General features: G+C 36.1%; 2 non-coding genes across 2 annotated transcripts; both read right to left on the minus strand.

Moving 5' to 3' along the window:
• Positions 1 to 5,104: 5,104 nt before the first annotated feature.
• LOC128282122 (small nucleolar RNA R71) lies at positions 5,105 to 5,211 on the minus strand. Its single transcript, XR_008272383.1, has one exon. It is a non-coding gene; the product is annotated as a small nucleolar RNA R71 (small nucleolar RNA).
• A 4,912-nt stretch (positions 5,212 to 10,123) lies between these two features.
• On the minus strand, positions 10,124 to 10,230 carry LOC128282244 (small nucleolar RNA R71). The gene has a single exon (XR_008272457.1). It is a non-coding gene; the product is annotated as a small nucleolar RNA R71 (small nucleolar RNA).
• Positions 10,231 to 21,771: the final 11,541 nt, after the last annotated feature.

Here is a 21,771-nt window from a genome sequence, read left to right on the forward strand (position 1 = left end):
ATTAACCAGTTTATCAAAGATATCTACTCAAATGAATTTCAACTCGTTTATCAAAGTGTGGCAATGATTGTGGGCATGTCTAGGATTGGATCCAATCGAGAGCCTGGTACTTAAGCAGCCTTCATGGCTCACCTCCTCTGTTTCAGATACCTACCTGGTGCATAGCTTCCATTCACTTTCTTAACTTTGCAAAAGACGATCTTTTAAAACACTAAAAAGAGTTATGGGTTTTTAAAACTTCAATGTGACACGTCGGATTTGGTCATAACGTCTGGGCCAGGTTTGGGGTGTTACACATCACACTATCACGGATCCGTGGCATGTATAACTAGACTTTTAACATGTTAGGTTAGTTCGAGAACTGACTAAACCATAGCTCTGATACCACCAAATATAACACCCCTTACCCGTATCCAAGGTCAAAACAGGGTATGAGGCATTACCAGACTTAACCGTACACATAGACAAAAACCAGGCCATAAAATTTCATTTAATTCAAAACTTTTCGAACACATGCATAGACTCATATTTAAAGACATATAACGTGGCATAAATGAGCACTTACACATCCATAATCATGCAATAACATGTCATTCAATTTAAACATATTTGCTTACCATCTTGTATATAATATACATTCTTACATTAACTAGAACTAGACATGCTAAATCTTATTCACATTTTATACCATCATAATGTAGTTACCAATTTGTCCATTAAACATCCATATTCAAAGCAACAATACTCATTTCCATTTAATCCATAATCCACTGGCCTGCATTTAACTTACCTGATGTATTACCAATCATGCATAACAAACAAAGTTAACTAGGTCATCACATCAAAACATAGGACATGACATGATTAATTAAACTTATAAACCATAATGGATAAGGACCACATCTCATGATCATATACGATAACTCAATGCAAACTAATACATATGGTTAAAGTCATAATAATAATACATATCACACACCAACTTCCTATACATGCCACTCACTTGATATTTCTAATATTTGAATTAATTCTCCCAAAAATGATAGTTTGATAGTGTTATTTTGCCTCCGACGATATCCAACCCCGAGCCGACCTGCCAATACTAAAGAAATGGAGAGGATGGGTAAGCTAGACGCTTGGTAAGTCCGTATGAAATTAATAACCAATTACTAACATACTTTTCAAGATAAAACACTATAATTGTACAATTACACATGTTCAGGTTAAGCTGTTTTATCAAGTTATAGTTACTAAATCATTCATATCTGGAGCTAAAAAACTCCAAATTTAGTTTTGTTAATTTTCCTTAAAACTAGATTCATATAACTTTCTCCCATAAAATTTCCAGAATTTCTGGTTTGGCCAATTAGTACAGTTTATTCATTAAAGTTTCCGTTGTTTCGCTGTCCAACAGTTCTGACCTTTCTTCACTAAAAATTATTTATCTCATATTTCGAGACTCTGATAATGTTCTCGTCCATTCCTCCTGAAAGTAGACTCATTGAGGATTATATTCATATAAATTATAACTCATAATTATTTTTTTCAATTTTTAATGATTTTCCAAGTCAGAATAGTGGATCTCGAATTCATTCTGACACTGTCTCACAAAAATTAGAATATCACATAATATAGAACTCTTTTCTCCCCCTGTGTCTTTTATATAAAAAAAGACTCATTAATATTTAATTCCATATTTTTTTTGAAATTTAATTCAACTTACACAATTTTTGGTGAATTTTCAAAGTCATGCAACTACTAATGTCCAACACTGTTTTACTACTAAAATTCACTCTTACATAATTTTACTTAATCCATTTTGTCTTATCGAAGTTCACTCAAATATCAAGCACATTGCTCATAATTTTCATAAACATACATCTGAATTTATTGATCATATAATCATGTTCACATGTATTTTTACTTAATCGATTTTCCTGTTGAACTCTTTGGAATAATAACTGATACTCAGTTGCCTACACATATTTTCACACTTGTAGACAAGGTTATCTAGTACACATAGTAGCCTACACTTAGTACAACACATGCGACCAATTATCCAGTACACGTAGTATTCTGCACTTAGTACTACACACATGACCTAACCATCTGATCACGTAGTAGCCTACACTTAGTACTACACAAGTGATCGAAGTTATCGGGTACGCATAGTAGCCTGCACTTAGTACTACACATGCGACCAATTATCCGGTACACGTAGTAGCCTGCACTTAGTACTACACACGTGATCTCACAATAGATCATTCGTATCATTTCTATTCTGAAGGTTCAATTGGGAAATTCCTCACTTTCCAACATGTTAAAAATTTATTCAAAGTCCTTTTTCAGTTTGTAATTTACAACAAATAATCATTCTATAGGCAGCCACATTTCATATGATAACAAAATATAATAAAATAAAAAGAAACGAGAAATTATTTATGTACAAACTAGTCGAAATCTCATCAGGTACAACCGTGTAGCAATTCATTCAACCCATGTACTAGTAATTTAACATTCAATTCATGTAACAATAATTTGCCATTCAATTTCACATGACACAACAAGCATCACATTTTCCATATCATATACACCATCCATCAACTTCTCCTAAACATATTAAATCATACAATTTATGCCATAACAATAGAAAATTACAATTCAAGTATGGTATTGCATTATTATTAACACACGAACTTACCTCGTGTACGAAAATGACCATTTTTGCCATTTTGTCCACAACTTGGTATTTTGCCGATTTTAGCCCGAATTTCAATTTTCCTTGCTCTATCATTACAAATATAGCCTAATTAGGACTCACATTATTTAAATTGACCCAAAATCATATTTTGAAAAAATTACAATTTTTCCCCTAAACTTTGTCAAAATTACATTTTTCCCCTAGGCTCGTAAATTAAGCTTCATTCTATTTTCTTATGTTTTGTGACATGCTGGTCATTTTTCCCTTCTATAGCAACATCAAATTCACACTCTGACATGTACTTATAAACATTAGGTATTTTTACCGATTTTGTCATTTTACTCGTTTTCAAGTAAAATCACTTAGTAAAAGTTGTTTAACACAATTTAAAGCTTCATATTCTACCATAAAACATCAAAATAAACACATTTCACCTATGGGTATTTTTCCAAATATAAACCCTAGGTTAAATTATTGCTAGAATAAGCTTAACCAAGTTACTGGGATTTCAAAAATGTAAAGAACTTAAAAAATGGGGCTAAGGAGCACTTATAATTGAGCTTGGGAGTTTGAAAAAACCATAACCATGGCTGCTGCTGGTAGAAACGGTTGAATGAAGAAGATGATAGCTAATTTGGCTTATTTTCCTTTTTAATTCTTTTAATTATTAGTTTACCAAAATACCCCTAACTTAAAAATATTTTATTACACCCATTTCATGTCTATTTTTCTCCAGAAATTAACCAATGGTCTAATTACCATTTAAGGACCCTTAATTTAAAATTTCATAACAATTGGACACCTCTAGTATGTAGAACTCAAATTTTTCACTTTTTACGATTTAGTCCTTTTGACTTAATTAAGTGCCCGAATGTCAAAATTTTCAAACGAAAATTTCACCAAATTATTTCGTGAAATCATAGACCATAAAAATATAATAAAAATAAAATTTTCATCGTCGGATTTGTGGTTTCGAAACCACTGTTCCGACTAGGCCTAAAATCAGGTTGTTACAGATATTCCAGGATATTGATTCAAGTTAAGCTCTTATTCAGAGGAGGAATAGACCCTGTCTAAGAGTACATTTGTCATATTTAAGTGGAGTTGATTGCGCTCCTAGAGATGGAGTGACAAGATTTTGCCAGATTAGGGTGAAACCTTATAAGGGGATCCATAGATCGAGTTAATGCAACCCTATGGAGTTAATTAGAGAGAGATTTCAAGTATTCAACCTAGGGTTAGACGTTGTTAGTCTCGAGAGGGATAATAATATAACTTAGGGATTTCTACGGATCAAGTCAAATGAATAAATCATCCGATTTAGAGTCAAATAACAAGTGAAGTCTAGGTGGATTTTTCCTTAGGTATTGTCTTAATTCAATCGTTTTTCCAAAAGTAATTCCCCAATTCTAATTTTTGTGAATTCTTAGTTTAGTTAATTAGTTAGTTAAAACAAACCTCATTATTCTTAGGCTAGATAATAAAAATACAGTCATTACTAGTACTTTTAGTTCCTTTGGATTCGACAATCCAGTCTTGCTAAAGCTATACTACTGTTCGATAGGTACACTTGCCTTCATCGTGATAATAGTTAGTTTCAAGAACGATTCATTATAAATCTTTAAAACCTGTCATGAATATTACGTATCATGTTTTTGGCACCGTTGCCGAGAAACTAAGATGTTAAGAACACTTGATTTGTATTACTTTAGCCATTTACTTTTACTACAATTTAAATTTTATTCTAACTTTTATTACCAATTCTTCTTTTTCCCTTTTTTTGGCAAGTTCTTATAGTTTATGACTAGAAGAAACCCGTCAGGACCATTACTTTTTGACAGTGAGATTGATCGCACAGTTCGCAGAAACCAAAGAGAAATAAGGTGAAGCTTAAGATACACAGAGAACGAGCAAGAGGACAATATTCAAACCACAACCGAGGAGATAGCTAAAAACCAAGAAAATCTGCTACCTCCTGCAATTGTTGTTAATCAAATCTTGCTCTACGCACTATGTATGACTATGCTAAACCTAATTTAACAAGAACTGAGTCAAGTATAGTTAGATTTAACAAGAACTGAGTCAAGTATAGTTAGACCTACTATTGCTACAAATAATTTTGAACTAAAACCTAACACAATTCAAATGAAACAACAGTTTGTTCAGTTTGATGGTTTGTAGGACGAGGATCCCAACGCTCAGTTGGAAAATTTCCTAGAATTTTGCGATACCTTTAAAATTAATGGCATTTCTGATGACGCCATTCGCCTTCAGTTGTTTCCCTTTTCGTTAAGGAATAAGGCTAAACAATGGTTGAACTCGTTACCACGAGGGTCAATCACTACTTGGGAACAAATGACCGAAAAATTTTTATTAAAATATTTTCCACCAGCTAAAACAGCCAAATTGCGTAATGCTATCTCTTTTTTTGTGCAGATGGATTTAGAAACACTCTATGATGCATGGGAGAGATATAAGGACCTTTTGCGAAGATGCCCTCACCATGGGTTACCACTCTAGCTATAGGTTCAAACTTTTCATAATGGCCTAAATCCTTCGACTCGACAAATGGTTGACGCAGCTGCTGGCAGAACCTTCAATAATAAAACACCTAAAGATGCCTATGAATTTATAGAGGAGATGTCACTGAATAACTATCAGTGGCAAGTCATGAGGACAATGCTAACAAAAACAGCCTGCGTTTATAACGTCGATTCGATCACCATGCTCTCTAATCAGGTAGAACTCTCGAATAAGAAAATTGATGGTTTTCTTAGTTCTTCACAGGTTCACCCAGTAATGCAGTGTGAAGCAAATGGAGGTGGATCAAGCAATTCAGAATACCCACCTTATGGCCACAACATGGAGAACGAGCAATTAAATTACATTGGTAATAATTCTCAATCTCAAAACAATCCCTATAGCAATACTTACAATGCAGGTTGGAGGAATCACCCAAATTTTTCATGGGGAGACCAAGGAAATTAGAAACCACCACCCCCTCCAGACTTTCAGCAACCACCATACTAGCAGGAGAAAAAGCCGAACCTTGAGGAGATGCTAACCAAATTCATCTCGGTGTCAGAGACTCATTTTCAGAATACCAAGATGGCACTAAAAAATCAACAATCATTGATCTAAGGGCACGAAACTCAAACTGGATAGCTGGCTAAGATGATTTCAAAAGGAGCACCAGGAAATCTACCTAGTAACACCGAACCCAATCCAAAAGCACATGTGAAAGCAGTTACACTGTGGAGTGGGAAAGTGTTAGCTGAATCAGAAAAGAAGCCACAATAAGAAGCTGACAGAAGCAAAGGAGAGGAGGTAAAACCCGAAAGCAATGACAATCCAATGCCGAAGGAATATAAACCACCAATTCCATACCCAGAAAAGTTGAAGAAAGACTGCATGGATGCACAATTTGGTAAATTCCTTAAACTTTTTAAACAATTACATATTAACTTACCTTTTGTTGAAGCTATATCGCAGATGCCTACATACACAAAATTTTTAAAGGAGCTACTAACAAACAAAAGGAAGTTTGAAGACTTATCTACAGTGGAACTTAATGAGGAATGTTCGGCTATACTCCAAAACAAACTGCCAACCAAACTAAAAGATCCAGGAAGTTTTACTATACCCTGCTTAATTGGTAGTTTTAACATTGATAAGGCACTAGCTGATTTAGCTGCTAGCATTAATTTGATGCCATATAAAATGTTTAAACAACTTGGTCTTGGGGAACCTAAACCCAGTAGGATGAGTATTCAACTAGCTGATAAATCTGTTAAATATCTTAGGGGTATTATAGAGGACATACTTGTAAAAGTAGATAAATTTATATTCCCTGTTGACTTCATTGTGCTTGATATGGATGAAGATGTTGAAGTGCCTTTAATCTTAGGGTGTCCATTTTTAGCCACTGCTAGGGCTGTTATTGATGTGGGTGATGGTAAAATGGTACTTAGAGTAGGTGACGAAGAAATCATTTTTAAAATTTATGATGCCATGAGATTTTCTAGGGAACAGGATCGCTCATGTTATTTTATTGACTCTATTGATCATGCTGCTCAAGATTTTATTCAGGAAATCATACATAAGGACACGTTGGAATTGTGCCCATGCCCAAGGAGAGGAGATAGATGATGATGATTTCGAGACAGGTAAAATAAAAGCTAAACTGAACTTTAATGAATCTTCCCAAAGACAAGCATAATATGAGGACATTAAAGGGAACGATGATTTTAAGCAAAAACCCCCTATTGAAGAACCTCCCAAACTGGAACTCAAACAATTACCAAATCACTTGGAATACGCATTCCTTGGAAATAATTATACATTACCAGTTATTATTGCGTCTAACTTGCAACCCAAGGAGAAAGGAAAATTAATCTAAGTATTAAAAGAACATAAAAAGGCCATAGCTTGGAAATTTTCTGGCATTAAAGGGATCAGCCCTTCTTTTTGCACCCACAAAATTTTAATAGAAGATGAATATAAACCATATGTGCAAGCTCAAAGACGACTGAACCCCAACATGAAGAAAGTTGTTAAAGCCGAGGTAATTAAACTTCTAGATGCTGGAATTATTTATCCTATTTTTGACAGTTCTTGGGTAAGTCCAGTGCAGGTTGTTCCTAAGAAAGGAGGCATAATGTGATAGCCAATGAGAAGAATGAACTAATTCCAACTAGGACAGTCACAGGTTGGAGAGTTTTCATTGACTATAGGAAGCTAAATGATGCCACGAGAAAAGATCACTTCCCATTGCCATTCATTGACCAAATGTTGGAAAGACTATCAGGGCACATGTACTATTGCTTCTTAGATGGGCTATCTGGCTATTTTCAAATCCCAATAGCTCCTGAAGATAAGGAAAAAATGACATTCACATGTCCATACGGTACATTTGCTTATCGAAGAATGCCCTTTGGATTATGTAATGCTCCTGCTACGTTCCAGCGCTGCATGATGGCCATCTTTGACGAATTTGTAGAAGATATCATGGAGGTATCTATGGATGATTTCTCGGTATTCGGTAACTCTTTCCATCTTTGCCTTAAAAATTTAAAATGAGTTCTAATAAGATGTGAGGAAACGAACCTTGTACTTAACTCGGAAAAATGTCACTTTATGGTTCAGGAAGGTATTGTGCTAGGACATAAAATTTCTAGTAAAGGGATTGAGGTTGATAAATCTAAAGTCAAAATCATTGAAAAATTACCTCCTCCTAGTTCAGTTAAGGCTATTAGAAGTCTTTTAGGACATGCTGAGTTTTATAGAAGATTTATTAAAGATTTTTCTAAAATAGCTAAGCCTTTGACCAAACTACTAGAAAAAGATATGCTCTTCAATTTTGATCAGGAATGTCTAGAAGCATTTAATACTGATAAACCGTAATTTTTACATATTTTTACCCCCTGCTTAACGCATTTTATGGATGATTTTTCCTTAGAATTGGTGAATTTGATGCTCCTAATGCCTTAATTTCATGTTTTATACTTAGGTGAGCATAGGAGAGTGACAGGAACGAGAAACGAGCCAAAAATAGAGAAAATGGGCCAAAGTACAAAATCAACAAGGCCTGGACTTCCTCACATGGGCATACCACACGGCCATGTCAATCTAGCAGAATCGAAGCACGACTCACATAGGCGTGTCCCTGCCGAGCCCAAGTTGAGTCCAATTCAGAAAAGGCTAATTTTGAGGGTTCTTAGGCATTCCAAAGCCTATAAATACACCCTAGAGGAAGAGGAAAGGACACACAAAGAGAAGAAGGCAGGGAACTGCTCAAGGGAAGCCGGTTGATCCATTTCAGAAGCTAGAGTCACCATCAAGACTAAAGATCTCCCTCAATTTCCCTTCAGGAGTTTTGGGTTTTCTTTATGTTTTGTATTCATTATTGTTCTGAGATGTTTTCCTTTTTAGTTATGAACTAAATCCCCTAAATACCTAAGGGGAATGAAACCTAAGATGAATCTTGTTATTATTTTCTAAATTGTATGATAAATATTTAACTTGTTTTCAATTATGTGTTCTTAATTCTTGTTTTGATATCCCAGGATACTGATTCAAGATAAGCTCTTATTAGAGGAGGAATAGACCCTGTCTAAGAGTACATTTGTCATAATTAAGCGTAGTTGATTGCGCGCTTAAACAAAGGGTGACAAGATTTTGCCGGATTAGGGTGAAACCTAATAAGGGGATCCATAGATCGAGTTAATGCAACCCTAGGGTGTTAATTAGAGAAAAGTCTCAATTATTCAATCTAGGTATTAGACGTTATTAGTCCTAAATAGGGATAATAACATAACTTAGGGATCTCTACGGGACAAGTTAAATGAATAAATCGTCCGATTCGGAGCCAGAATAACAAGTAAAGTCTAGGTGGATTTTTCCTTAGGTATTGTCTTAATTCAATCGTTTTCCAAAAGTAATCCCCCAATTCTACTTTCTGTGAATTCTTAGTTTAGATAATTAGTTAGTTAAAATAAAATCCCCTTATTCTTATGCTAGATAATAAAAAGATAGTCATTACTAGTACTTTTAGTTCCTTTGGGTTCGACAATCTGGTCTTGCTAAAACTATACTACTGCTCGATAGGTACACTTGCCTACATCATGATAATAGTTAGTTTCAAGAATGATTCTTTATAAATATTTAAAACCTGTCACACGAAAATCGCGATCAAGTTTTTGGCGTCGTTGCCGGGGAACTAAGATATTAGGAACACTCAATTTTTATTACTTTAGCCATTTATTTTTCTTGCAATTTAATTTAATTTAATTTAATTATTTATTATTTATTAATTTAGTTTTTCTTTCTCATGGTAGGTTTTTATAGTTTATGACTGGAAGAAACCCGTCTGGACCACTACTCTTTGACGAAGAAATCGATCGCACAGTTTGCAGAAACCAAAGAGAAATAAGGCGAAGCTTAAGATACACAGAGAAAGACCAAGAGGACGATACTCAACCCCCAACCGAAGAGATGGCTGAAAACCAAGAAAATCAACTACCTCCTACAATTGTGGTTAATCAAAATCCTACTCCACGCACTATGTATGATTATGCTAAAACTTCTTTAACAGGAATTGAATCGAGCATAGTTAGATCTGCTGTAGCAGCAAATACTTTTGAACTACAACCTAACACTATTCAAATGATACAACAATTTGTTCAGTTTGATGGTTTGCAGGATGAGGATCCCAACGTTCACTTAGCAAACTTTTTGAAACTATGCGATACATTTAAAATTAATGGTGTTTTTGATGATGCCATTCGTCTTCGGTTATTCCCTTTTTCATTGAGTAACAAAGCTAAATAGTGGTTGAACTCGTTACCACAAGGGTCAATTACTACTTGGGAACAAATGACAGAAAATTTTTTACTAAAATATTTTTGGCCGGCTAAAACGGCTAAATTACGTAATGATATCTCTTCATTTGTGCAGATGGACTTAGAAATTCTTTACGATGCATGGGAGAGATACAAGGACTTACTGAGAAGGTGCCCTCACCATGGGTTACCGCTTTGGCTTTAGGTTCAAACATTCCATAATAGCCTGAATCCTTGGACTCGACAAATGGTTCACACAGCTGCTGGTGGAACCATCAATAATAAAACACCTGAAGATGCTTATGAGTTTAAAGAGGAGATGTCACTGAATAACTATCAGTGGTAAGTCATGAGGACGAAGCCAACAAAAATAGCCGGTGTTTATAACGTCGATTCGGTCACCATACTCTTTAATCAGGTAGAACTCTTAAATAAGAAAATTGATGGTTTTCTTAGTTCTTCACAGGTTCACCCAATAATGCAGTGCGAAGCAAGTGGAGGTGGATCAAACAATTTGGAATACCAACCTTATGGCCACAACATGGATAACGAGCAGTTAAAAAACATGTGTAATAATTTTCAATCTCAAAACAATCCATATAATAACACTTACAATGCAGGTTGAATGAACCACCCAAATTTCTCATGAGGAGGCCAAGGAAATCAGAGACCACCTCTAGGCTACCAACAACCACCCTACGAATAGGAAAAGAAGCTGAACCTTGAAGAGATTCTCTCAAAGTTTATATCAGTGTTAGAAACTCATTTCTAGAATACTGAGACATCACTTAAGAATCAACAAGCATCGATCCAAGGGCCAGAAACACAGATAGGCCAGCAACTAATCTTTAAATGACCACAAGGTAGATTGCCAAGCAATACTGAACCCAACCCAAGGGAATAGCTCAACGCGATTAATGTTCAAGATGAAGAAGAATTCATTGAGCCTGAGCCAGAACCGAAGCAAGAAACTGTGGTGAGCAGAGATCAAGATGAGGTAGGTCATAATAAAAATAAATTAGTGAATGTCGAATATAAATCTCATGTGCCATACCCCAATGCGACAAGGAAAGACCGTTCAGATGAACAATTTGGTAAATTCCTTAAACTCTTAAAAAAATTACACATTAACTTACTGTTTATTGAAGCCTTATCGTAGATTCCAAACGCAATGTAATTTTTAAAGAAGCTTTTAGCAAATAAGCGGAAGTTGGACGAGGCGTCGCATGTAGAGCTAAACGTAGTTTGCTCAGCTATTCTACAGAATAAACTACACAGCAAACTAAAAGATCCAGGGAGTTTTACGATTCCTTGCTTAATTGGTAGTTTAGATGTTAATAATGCATTAGCTGATTTAGGGGCTAGTATTAACGTCATGCCCTACAAAATGTTCAAACAATTAGGTCTTGGGAAACCCAAATAGACTAGGATGAGCATTCAATTAGCAGATAAAACCATAAGATTTCCTAGGATTATTATTAAAGATGTGCTAGTTAAAGTCAATAAATTTATATTTCCCGTTGACTTCATTGTTTTAGACATCGAGGAGGATAGCAACACTCCTTTGATTTTAGGAAAGCCCTTTTTGGCAACTGCTAAAACTAATATTGATGTTGGCACAGGTGAGCTCACACTTCGTGTGGAAGACAAACAATCACCCTTTAAGCTCGCAATTCTGGCAACACATCGAAAATTGAAGGTGATTGTTTAGACCATTCTACTAAAACTGACAATATGGTGCAACCTACTTTGCAGGAAATAAGTCTGAAGAAACACATGAGCCATTCTCAAGCAATAGTAGAGGACCTATTCATGAATGCTACAAGTCAAGGATCTAGATGAATGGCGGACGCATAAACCGAAAACACACGACAAACCAAAACTACTCCAGAACGAGCTCAATACCTTTCCAAATCAACTTAAGGTTGGAGATAGAATTTTATTAGATGTCGCGGATTCTCACATTATCACTACCAAACCAGATGAAGACGTCCCTCTTATGGTACTTAGTATTTTCCCATTCGGTACAGTTGAGGTAAATCATCCCAAGTTTGGCACTTTTAAGGTAAATAATACTCATCTAAAACCTTATTTTGATAAGATGGATAGCAGGAATAAGGAGTATAAACTCCTCGAACCCCCATGACCATTCAATGGAAAGGTAAGTCAAGCTTAGACTATAAATAAGTGCTTCTCGGGAGGCAACCCGAGCACTAACAATATTAATTTCTTTAAATTTTAGTATTTAACACCTAACTTACTAACAGAGATCTTGAATACAGGTTTTTCCACACAGACACGGCCAAGCACATAGGTGTGCTTAGGGCTGTGTGAAAATAGGGGAAAGATTTCCCCAACACAGGCTATGATAAATCACCACAGCCGTACGACATGGCCGTGGGCGAACCTGCCAAAACAACACGGGCGTGCGACACGCTCGTGTCTAGAACCCATGGTCGAACCTGTTAAACGAACACGGGTGTGGGCCTATATACACGGGCATGGGAGAAGCGAATGAACCCAAGCACGGTCGTGCGACACGGTCGTGTGCACCCACACGCCCAAGGAACACGGGCGTGGGGAAATTATCAGACGCGCCCAAATTCAAAATTCGCGAATCACACGGGCAAAAATTGGGGAACACGGGTGTGTTCCCCAGTTATGTGCCCCAAAATCTATAAATAGGCTGCACTATTCATTGTCTTCTTCACCCAAAAACCCTAACCCTAGTCGTTGCATGTCCACACGCCCCCTACCACGCCCGTGCCTCGCCTCTAACTCCATTTTTGACACTCATTCTTCCCTTTCTAGCGTTTGTTTTTTTTCCCTTTAATTGCACTCAATTTTCATGTTAAGTTAACATAGTACTATGCATTTTTTATGTTTTTTTCATCTCTTTATCACTCACATTTCATATCTAGAGTAGTTATTATCTTTTCATATTGAAGTTCTTCCTCGTTGCATGATTTATCTGCTACATTTTACTAGTTTAAAGTGAAAATACTCATGACTTTTGGGTTGATATTCTCCATCAATAAAATGCACTAACACAGAATTATTTACCATTTTTTTTAGGAAACTCATACTATTGTCATGCTAATGATACACCGTAAACTTATTTTTGATTAAGTTTGCTAGTAGTTGTGACTGAGATTATTAGTTCTAATTTATGACTTCTGCCTTTTTGGATTTGCTTTTGTATTACCTTGAACATTCCTTACGACGAAATAATGGTTTTGCTTGCAGGTATACAATGTCTTCTTTATGAGGAAAGAAACCCGTTGTCCCTACTTCAAAGAAAAAGAAGGGAGCGTCATCTTCTTCGGGTCCTACCGCGAAAGTTCGTCACCCTTTCCTGAGGCTCCCCATCAGGCCCCAAGAAGAACTTTTCCAAATACTCTGGGCCCAACCTTTAATTGCAGGCCATTGCATCGACTGGGCTGCTGTAGAACAAGTTCAGTTGGCTGATACGATTCAGACCCTCCTAACCACCGATCCTTGGATGCTTTTCTTTTGGATCATCGAGCCAACGTATCTCGAGCTCACGATGGAATTATGCTCCACATTTCATCTTCAGACTGTGATGATGAACTACGATGATGTCGACACGGTCCAATTTTGCCTAGGCAGATTAGTCTGCCAGCTTAGTGTCCCAGAATTTGGTACGGCGCTAGGCTTATATACAGAGGAATTCATGGAGGAGAATGACTTAGATACTCTCAACCACCATATCCATCGTTCTCCTTCACGTTTTTGGGACGCACTAGTACCAGGTACAACCACCTATAATCCTAGGTGCTCCAAGGCATCAGCTCTCCCTCCATCTCTGAGGTACCCACATGCCATTTTGGCTCACACCATAACAGGTAGGCGAGAGAGCACCGGCGTCATCAATACTCACGACGCCTACTTTCTATGGTGTATGTCGCACGGGCACGTCATCGACCTTGCCTATTTCATTACCCTCACCATTCAACACCAGACGGAGTGGCATAGAAAAGGGGTCATCTCTATTGGCCCCTATGTGACGCGATTGGCTCAACACTTTGGGCTCCTTAACACTGCGGCCCAAGAATCATCCTTCACCCTCATTGGCCAGATGTCTCCACAAGGCATCTCGAGTATGCTTAGCATGAGGATGATCGAAAAGCACCGAGGAACCTACCTTTCTTAATATCGTCTCACCCAATCTACCGAGGAGGAGGCCTTCGAGGACATTACTGATGATGTCCCTCCACAGCATGAGGACCCACTGTCTCAGCCACCACCACCCTCTCGTCCAGTTCATGCGGCGGCTTCATATGCTGACATCTCTGAGCGGCTCACTCGATTCGAGCAATAGTGTTTTCAATGATTTGACAACATTAATGCTACTCTACAATAGATTTGTCAGCACCTCTGCATCTCATCGCCACCCTCACCTTGTGAACCATTTAGCGATGAAGATGTTTAAAAACATTTATTTATTATTTTATGCTTTTCCTTTTATTTTATTTTAAGACTACTTTTTACTTTTCTTTCATCTTATTTTTATTAGGATTTATAGTTTTTATTCAAAAATTTTAAATTCCGGCTATTTCCTACCGAGTAATCATTATTCCTTATATATTTTCTAAAAGAGTTCTTGATGCTATCACAATTATAAAAAGCTCCAAAGCTTATCATCATATAGGGACTCAAAACTCCACTGGGAAAGGTTCTCCACAACTGCCATGTCTTAACTGCCATGTCCTACTCGACCACAATCATAACCAACTTCAGATATAATATTCTTTTGGCGCAGGACTTATGGACTAATGAACCTCTACCACTGCCGGAGTATCCTCCTCCACCCTTACGCCGACTATTCTCCAAAACTCTAGTTCAAGGAAATTCATTCATCACTCAGGAAGTTTCACTCTTCTCCCTATCTTATTTTTATATTCTTATATCTATCTTTGTACATTGAGGACAATGTACATCTTAAGTGTGGGGGGGTGTTCATTTTACTATCAGAAAAATCCCTGAATGACTGCCTTGTTCTCTTGAAAAGCTCTCATATCGTATTTAGGATAAATTTTGATTGATTTATGATCTTGATTGATATATCTTGAATTAAAACATAGGCATTTATGCATTGATTGTTTAAACTTTAAGACATTAGAGAATCAAGCATGATAAGTTGATTTTTAAGAATTTAAAAATTTAGGTTGTTTCCCCAAAGTTTAGGTATTACTTTGAGTTGGAATTAACAAGTTTTAAACATTAAAAATCCATAATTCTTGTGAGATTTTTTAGCCTTTTGAGCATCTTTTAATTCTTTCATGCTCACTTTTATAATTGCTTTCAATGCGTCAGTAATTGAAACTGTTATTCTAGAACTTGCTTGATTATGCATGTCAAGACCATACTATTTGATTTGATATGTTAAAATGAGAAAGGCACTTAGGATTAACCCACTCATGCCATGAAAAGCCTACCTCCATGATTAACCCTTAGTAAACCCCATTGAGCTAACAAACCATTTCTTGTATTACCCTTAATATTAACCCTTAACCCTTAACCCATTATTGTTGAAATCCCCTAAATTAATTTGATCCCTATTTTTGTCGAGATTGGAATTGAAATAGTTACTTAGCTATGTTTTATTCTACTTTGTAATTATGTGTTCTTAAAAAAATGTATACATCTTAGTAGTAGTAATCTTCTGAGCTAAAGAAGTTGAATTCCATATTCTGAGAAAAGATCTGTTGTACGCAATTAATAACTAGCTATTTTTCTAGTTAGGCACTCTTTCAATTCAATCTCGATTTTAACCTTTTCTTTTAGCTTGTGACTGCACCCCCTAACCAAGCCACGTTATAACCCTCTAAAGACCTTTTGATTGATGTTTCATCTCAATCTATAAGTGGTGAAGATTTGATTTTCATGCAAGCTATGGTAATGACTGTTCATTATTGACTATTGGGTTCTTCATTTATTGTCCTTAAATACCTCGAGTGATTTGAGTGAATATTTAGTGAGGATGTGAAACTCTGTGATATTCTGAATCAAAGGTAATTACTTAGATGAGGAGAGACACATATGTTTTTAGGATAAAATGCTCAACTTGGAATGTTTGAAACTTTGATGTTCTTTTAGTTGAATTCTCAATGTATGATTACTTGTGGATTATTTTGAGATATTATCAATAGAAATTATAGGTTGAGAAGAATTTATTTTGATTATGAGTTGAGAATTTTGCTTGAGGACAAGTAAATGCTTAAGTGTAGGGGTATTTGATAAACCGTAATTTATACATATTTTTGCCCCATGCTTAACGCATTTTATGGATGATTTTTCCTTAGAATTGGTGAATTCGATGCTTCTAATGCCTTAATTACATATTTTATACTTTGGTGAGCATAGGAGAGTGAAAGGAACGAGAAACAAGCCAAAAATGGAGAAAATGGGCCAAAGTATGAAATCAACATAGCCTAGACTTCCACACACGGGCATACCACACGGCCATGTCAATCTGGTAGAATCGAAGCATGACTCACATGGACGTGTCCCTACTGAGCCCAAGTTGAGCCCAATTAGGAAAAGGCTAATTTTGAGGGTTCTTGGGCATTCTAAAGCCTAAAAATACACCCTAGAGGAAGAGGAAAGGACACACAGAGAGAAGGAGGCAGGGAACTGCTCAAGGGAAGCCAGTTGATCCATCTTAGAAGCTAGAGTCACCATCAAGACTGAAGATCTCCCCTCAATTTCCCTTTAGGATTTTTAGGTTTTCTTTATGTTTTGTATTCATTATTCTTCTAATATGTTTTCATTTTTAGTTATGAACTAAATCCCCTAAAATACCTAAGGGGAATGAAACCTAAGACGAATCTTGTTACTATTTTCTGAATTGTATAATAAATATTTAACTTGTTTTCAATTATGTGTTCTTAATTCTTGTTTTGATATCCCAGGATACTGATTCAAGATAAGCTCTTATTCAGAGGAGGAATAGACCCTATCTAAGAGTACATTTTTCATAATTAAGCGGAGTTGATTGCGTGCCTATACATAGGGTGACAAGATTTTGCCAGATTAGGGTAAAACCTAATAAGGGGATCCATAGATCGAGTTAATACAACCCTAGGGTGTTAATTAGAGAAAAGTTTGAATTATTCAATCTAGGGAATAGACGTTATTAGTCTTGAATAGGGATAATAACATAACTTAGGGATCTTTACGGGACAAGTTAAATGAATAAATCGTCCGATTTGGAGCTAGAATAACAAGTAAAGTCTAGGTGGATTTTTCCTTAGATATTGTCTTAATTCAATCGTTTTCCAAAAGTAATCCCCCAATTCTACTTTCTACGAATTCTTAGTTTAGATAATTAGTTAGTTATAACAAAACCCCCTTATTCTTAGGCTAGATAATAAAAAGACAGTTATTACTAGTACTTTTAGTTCCTTTGGGTTCGACAATCCAGTCTTGCTAAAACTATACTACTATTCGATAGGTACACTTCCTACATCATATTAATAGTTAGTTTCAAGAACGATCCTTTATAAATATTTAAAACCTATCACACGAAAATCGCGATCAAATACTCTAAAGGATAAATTGATTAATGCTCCAATTATAATAGCACCTAATTGGAATTTACCTTTTGAACTAATGTGTGATGCGAGTGACTTTGCAGTTGGTGCAGTTTTGGGACAACAAAGGTACAGCACTTTAATCCTATTTATTATGCTAACAAAACTTTGACAGCCACATAGGAGAACTACACCACCATGGAGAAAGAATTGTTAGCTATGGTTTTTGCATTCGATAAATTTAGGCCATATCTAATATTGTCTAAAGTTGTCATTTATACTGACCATTCTACCCTTCGCTACCTGTTAACTAAGACTGATGCAAAGCCTCAACTCATTCGATGGATTTTGTTATTGCAGGAATTCGACTTGGAAATTCAAGATAAGAAAGGAGCAGAAAATCTCGTAGCTAATCATTTATCCAGGCTTGAAAATTCAAGTACTAAAGAGCTAGATGAAGTGGAAATAAATGATTCGTTCCCTAAAGAACAATTGTTTGCTATTTCTGACTCGGAGGTACCTTGGTTTGCAGACATCGTGAATTTTTTAGCCACTAACGTTATCCCAAAAGGGTTGACACATCAGCAAATGAAATGATTCTTTACTGATGTGAAAAACTACTTTTGGGAAGATTCTTTTCTTTTCCGTATATGTGCAGATCAAGTCATTCAGTGATGCGTTACAAGAACAGAAGCATTAAAAATCTTGAAACATTGCGACTCAGGACCAGCTGGAGGACATTACGGTGGAAATAAGACCGTACATAAAATACTCGAATCAGGTTCTTATTAGCCCACTTTATTCAAAGATGCCAATAGGTATGTTATTTCTTATGACAATTGCTAAAGGACATGTAATATCTCTAACTGTGATGAAATGCCTCAGACATATATGCTTTCATGTGAAATATTTGATGTTTGGGGTATAGACTTCATGGGTCCATTCTCTAGTTCATTTGGAAATAAATACATCTTAGTAGCTGTCGATTATATGTCTAAATGGGTTGAAGCCCAAGCTCTGCCTACAAATCAAGCTAGAGTAGTGGTACATTTCCTTAAAAAACTGTTCTCTCGATTTGGAACACCTAGATTAATCATCAGCGATAGGGGGACTCATTTCTGTAACGCCCAATTTGAGAAAACCCTCAAGAAATATGGAGTTTACCACCAAATAGCTACCCCTTACCTCCCTCAAACTAGTGGCCAAGTCGAAGTGGCAAATCGAGAACTTAAACGTATCCTAGAAAATACAGTAGGACTAAATAGGAAAGATTGGACAATGAAAGTAGATGATGCATTATGGGCTTATAGAACTACTTTTAAAACCCCCATAGGAACATCACCATACAAACTCGTTTATGGAAAAAGTTGTCATCTACCATTTGAGTTAGAACATAAAGCATTCTGGGCTATAAAATTTCTAAACTTTGATCCCAAACTTGTAGGTGAAATAGGTTGATGCAGTTAAACGAGTTAGGTGAATGGCGAACCTATGCATATGAAAATTCAAGACTATACAAGGAAGCAACGAAACGACGCCATGATGCTCGGTTAAAACAAAATAAACAATTTGAAGTTGGAGATCTTGTACTATTATATAACTCGAGACTCAAATTATTCCTTGGGAAGCTTAAATCATGATGGTCAGGTCAGTTCGTAGTCAAAACAGTTTTCCCATACGACACCGTAGAAATTAGTCACCCATCGCAAGGTACTTTCAAAGTAAATGGACATCGCCTCAAACCTTACAACGGTGAGAAATTTAAAGATGACAGGGAGGAGCTACGGCTCCACAAATCACCTTAAGTATATTTAAATCGTAAAGTCTAGCTTAGACTTTAAATAAGCACTTCTTGGGAGGCAACTCGAGCACTAACAATATTAATTTCCTTAAATTTTAGTTTTTAAAATCTAACATACTAACCAAATAATTGAACATAGGCTTTTCAGAACCACACGGCCAGGCACAAGGCGTGCCGTAGGCCATGCACATACCACGGGATGCAACACCGCCGTGTGAAAACAAGTCAAAAATTTCTTCCCAAATACGGGATGCGATAAGTAGCCACGGTCGGGCGACATGGCCATGGGTGAAACTGCCAAAATAGCACGCCCGTGTTTTGAAACCGTGGGTAAACCTATCAATTTAACACGAGCGTGCGCCTGCATACACGGGCGTGGGAGAAGCGAACGGGGATCGACATGACCGTGTACACCAATGCGCCTAATTTCAAAAATTATGAAATGCACGAGCTGAGCTTAGAGCACACGGGCGTGTCCCACGGCCGTGTGCCCCAATTTCTCTATAAACACCTATTATTTATTTTATTTTATTTTTTGAAATTATTTTTTATTTCCTTTTAATACTATTTTATCTTGAGTTTTTTTTACAATTCTTATTCTTCGGCTATTTCATTACGAGTAATTATGCTTCAGTATACCTCTTAAAGAGTTCCTAATTTTATCACAGTTAGAAAGAGCTCCAAAGCTCATCCTCGCATAGGAACTAAGAACTCCACCGAGAAAGGTTCTCCACGACTGCCATGTCCTGCTCGACCACCACCATAGCTGCCACCAGATATAATATTCTTTTGGCACAGGACTTATGGACTAATGAACCTCTACGACCACCAGAGTATCCTCCACTCTTACGCTGATTATCCTCCAAAACTCTAGTTTAAGGAATTCATTCATCATTCAAGAAGTTTCACTTCTCCCCCTATCTTATGATTATGAATCTATCTTTTTCATTATATCTATATTTGTACATTGAGGGCAATGTACATCTTAAGTGTGGGGGATCTTTTATATCATCATTAGAAATCCTTGAATTTTATCTTTTTCTCGCGTGAATCACTCATATCACTATTAGAATGAATTTTAATTAATTTATGATTTTTATTGATATATCTTGAATTAAAACATAGGCATTTATGCATTGATTGTTTAAACTTTAAGACATTAGGGAATCAAGCATGATAAGTTGATTTTTGAAGAATTAAAAACTTTTAGGTTGTTCCCCCAAGTTTAGGTATTATTTTGAGTTGGAATTCACAAGTTTAAACATCAAAAAGCCATAATTTTTGTGAGATATTGAGCCTTTAGAGCATCTATTATTTCTTTCATGCTCACTTTCATTATGAGTACGTCAGTATTGAATTGTTATTCTAGAACTTGCTTGATTATGCATGTTAAGACCACACCATTTGATTTGATATGTCAAAATGAGAAAGACACTTAGGTTTAACCCACTCACTCCATAAAAGCCTATCTTCACAATTAACCCTTAGTGAACCCCCTTGAGCCTAGCAACCCATTCACTGATTTACCCTCAATATTAACCCATAACTCATTATTGTTGAAATCCCCTAAATTAATTTGATCCTTATTTTTGTCGAGATTTGAATTGGAATAGTTGCTTAGCTATGTTTTATTCTATTTTGTAATTTGACTTGTTCTCAAAACAAAATAATACATGTATACATATTAGTAGCAGTGATCTTCTGAGCTAAAGAAGTTAAATTCCATATTCTGAGAAAAAGCTCTGTTGTACGCAATTGATGACTAGCCATTTTTCTAGTTAGGAAATTTTTCAATTCAATCTCGATTCTAACCCTTTCATTCAGCTTGTGACCATACCCTCTAACCAAAGCCACGTTACAACCCTCTAAAGACCTTTTGATTGATGTTTCATCTCAATTTATAGTGGTGGAGATTTGATTTTCATGTAAGCCTATGGTAATGACTCTTCATTATTGACTATTGAGTGCTTCATTTATTGTCCTTAAACACCTCGAGTGATTTGAGTGAATCATTAGTGAGGATGTGAAACTCTGTGATATTTTGAATCAAAGGTAATTACTTAGACGAGGGGAGACACCTATATTTTCATGATAAAATGCTCAACTTGGAATGTTTAAAACTTTGATGTTCTTTCAGTTGAATTTTCAATGTATGATTACCTATAGATTATTTTAAGATATTATCGATCGAAATTATAAGTTGAGAACAATTTATTTTGATTACAAGTTGAGGATTTTGATTGAGGACAAGAAAATGCTTAAGTGTGGGGGTATTTGATAAACCGCAATTTATACATATTTCTATCCCATGTTTAGCACATTTAATGGATGATTTTTCCTTAAAATTGGTGAATTTGATGCTCTTAATGCCTT

This window comes from Gossypium arboreum, chromosome 1 (genome assembly GCF_025698485.1).
Source record: "Gossypium arboreum isolate Shixiya-1 chromosome 1, ASM2569848v2, whole genome shotgun sequence".
In the NCBI taxonomy this organism is placed as follows: Eukaryota; Viridiplantae; Streptophyta; class Magnoliopsida; order Malvales; family Malvaceae; genus Gossypium; species Gossypium arboreum.